Genomic DNA, 3540 nt, shown 5'->3' with positions numbered 1-3540 from the left:
CCCCCCTAAGCCATGGGTGTTGAGTGATCGTGCTAATAGCTCTTTGGCACCTAGGGGGCAAAGTCACAAAAAGAAGAATAAGAAGGAAGGAAGTTGGCGAAGGGGAAAAGTGGCTAGGCTCTAGCGGTTCTAGCATAACCCTTTTACCCCGACCTGTCTTTCTGGGAAGCCTCACTTAGGCGGTAGCTATGCTTCCACCTCTTTCGGGAGCTGAGGGTGTGGCGGTCCCTCTGAGTGAGGCTATGGAAAAGGAAGTGGCTAATCAGCCCTCCGATAAGAAAAAACGCATCAGCGGTTTCCTGAAAAGGAGACTGAGGAAGCAAGCGCAGCAGGCCAGTAGAGCAGCTGCAGTACCTGGTACATCGAAGACCATAATGCCGATAATTAACACTGAGGCTCAAAAGTGAGAAAGGAGCTAAAAGGGCACCCCGCCGGCGGGAGCAGCAAGCCTTTGAAGAGGCACAATGCGGTCCAACAGCCGACGAACACGGAGTCGTTTGGGTTAAAATCACGGTCGCTCAAAGGACTGACACTCTGACTATGGTGATGATGGATCCGAGCTACCCGGACTAGTTGCTTACTGCAGAGCAGCTAGAGCTTCTCAGGAAGGCTACCTGAAGGGCACACAAAAGAGTGTCCCCAGATCAGTGGCCTAAGTTCAAGACCCATTTCTGCAGGATAGGAGTCTTTGTATTTGTGGCAGCGGACCCAGCGGCCAAGGCTTGGCTACACAAGTTTTTGGCCGAGACAAGACCTTCGGAAGGCGCATCTTTTAAGGTGGGTGGGATTGAGTTGCTTTGAAAGATGGTTAAGGCTACAGCGTGGTTCCTAGCTAAACTGACGCATTTGCAGGTGGTTCTCGGTCGGCTGGAGAAATTCAACCCGCCACTTAGGACAGCGTGCTGGCCGTGCGTCAGGCGCGATAGGCCTCAGGAAGAGGACGCAGCTGGAGAATTGAAACATCTCCTAGTTGTGCAAATTCCTGAGTAACAGGCAAGGGCCCTTGCGGCCCTCAATAACAAGCCCTTCTACCTTTACGGACAGGTCAACTTTAAAGTGGCCAGTCAGGGGCGGGAGAGGGCTGTCAGTGAACAGGAAGATCGCGATCAGATCTAAATGACTGCCCCCGGTCTAAGCATTATCTAGATTAACTTGCATCACAGTAAAAGCGCCTCTGCAATTTTGCAGAGGGGCATGGCTGTTACGCACACGGATATCTCACTAATTCAGGAAACCTGGCTAGTTCGAGATACCATCAGGGGCTTAGGGGGAGGGAGGCTGATTTTTGTTACAGGGACTTCAAGGCGGCGAATCCAAGGGCATGCATACTGGCGAAGGAAGTCAACGTTGTCCCGCTGCTTGAGCTATGTTACAGAGACCTGATGGTGATAGTCACGGATCTTAAAGAAATAGGAAGGATTATCATGAGATCGGCTTACTTCCCATATGACAGCGATATCAATTCACTAGTGGAGGTACGTACACTGGTCGAATACTGCAAGGTAAGGAGTTTTCCTCTTCTGTTAGGGTGCGATGCTAACTCCCACCATACCCTGTGGGGTAGCACGGGCGTCAACTCGAGAGGTAAGGACTTATTCAAATACCTAATTACTACCGTTTTAGATTGATGAAGTTCGTGTTAAAATCCAGTATACCCTATGGCCCTAAATGGGTCAGAAATCCAAGAAGAAAGGACTAGGGTCATTTTTTTACAGAGCTAAGAAGTGCACTCTAAGGGATGTCCAGGTTAATTAGAGACGTTGATACCCTGAAGATGGCAGCCAAGTTTTTCACGGAAGCTCGAAACTCGAAGAGCTTCGCAGGAAAACCAGAGAGAGGTTCAGAAGTGCCAGTTCTGGCAAAACGAAGGAACTGTCGACTTCCTTCACATCGATGAGGGATGTGTGTAGGAGTGCAATACGCAAGGCAAAGCATGAAAGCTCGACCAACTTTTGCACTGATATCGAGAAGGGAGCAGAGGCGGCCAGACTGGACAAGCTGCTTTCTCAAAATCCGGATGCTATTCTTGGGACTCTAAAATTTCCCGGCGGGGGATACTCAGATTCGGACGGGGATACCTTGGCTTACCTGATCAAGGCATATTTTCCGTGCTACAAAAAGTTAGGAGATCGGGGGATGGCACCTCTAAGGCCATCAAAGCCGCCTGTGGCCCAATTGGGCCCGAAAGGACGGCTACACAACGAGATAGTGACCCCAGCCATAGTCAGGTGGGCTCTGAAATACTTCAGTCCTTACAGGTGTCCCGGCCCGGATAATATATACCCAGTCCTCTTACGGAGAGCTGGTGAGTGCATCATTGGACCTTTGGTGAGACTTGCTAGGGCTAGTCTGACGGTAAGTTATGTTTCGGCGGCATGTAGGCGTGCGAGAGTAGTATTTATTCCGAAAGCTGGTAGGATCGGTTACACTTCACTGAAGGATTTCCGACACATTAGCCTCACATCTTTCCTACTAAAAATAGTGGAAAGACTCGTGGACAGATGTATTCGCGATAAGGTCTTGTCAAGCAGTCCTTTTCACAAGCCGTCAAACCAAATAAGACGGATGCAATTGTGTTTACCAGAAGGTACAAGTGGGGAACTACGGGTATATTGAAACTGGGGGGACAAAAACTCGGAATCAAAATCATGGCCTGGCTCTAGTGCGCCTATAAGGCAATGGCGTACGGCGGGAAAAGAAACATTCGTATCTGCTCAGATAGCAGGGCCGCTATCACGGCTCTGAATGGAATGACGATTGCGTCGCTGGTAATATAGGAGTTTTTTGAGGCACTGAATAAGCTAGCGGCAGAAAACCGAGTCACTCTGCTCTGGATCCCTGGACACAGTGGCATCAGGTGCAATGAAAGTTTGGACAGGTTAGCAAAGCTAGCAACAAGGGAAAATTTTACTGCACCTTAGCCAGTTTTAGGCATTTCCAGTGGGGCGGTCACTGAAGATATTAACAGTTGGCTGACCGAGGAACATCAGAATGAGCGGAATGCAGTCTCTGGCTGCAGGAAGGCTAAAACACTCTTGGGCTCAAAGCTAAACCCTCATCAAGCGAAAGAAATTCTTAAGCTCGGGCGGAAGGAAGACAAAATTCTAACAGAAATGTTTATAGGACATCAAAACCTCCGGTACCACAGACATAAGATATGGCTTGAGGAAAGTACCTTTTGTCGTCTGTGCGGAAAAGACAATGAGACTTCCACTCATATCCTCTGTCAATGCCCCGCGATTGCGGGGAAATGTGTAACACTCACAGATAATTTCTGCATCAGTGAGTCTGAAATATCGGCCAACAGCGTGGCCGTGGTCCTCTCTCTATGGAGAGAACTTTGGTCTCAAGCCAGAATATATAATAAATACAAATGGCAAGTTGAAAATGCAAATAAGAAGATTGAAATGTAGAGAAATGGGAGGAATGGAGATGGAGGTAAGGAACGATTGTATAACCGGGAAGGATAAGAAAGAGAGAAAAGAGCAAAAAGAAGTAATAGTAGAAGAGGTAAGGATGGGTGGAGATAAGTGAAAGAGA

The sequence above is a fragment of the Belonocnema kinseyi genome, chromosome 9 (genome assembly GCF_010883055.1).
Source record: "Belonocnema kinseyi isolate 2016_QV_RU_SX_M_011 chromosome 9, B_treatae_v1, whole genome shotgun sequence".
NCBI lineage: Eukaryota > Metazoa > Arthropoda > Insecta > Hymenoptera > Cynipidae > Belonocnema > Belonocnema kinseyi.
The sequence above is the reverse complement of the archived record's forward strand: the minus strand, read 5'-3'. Positions refer to the sequence as shown.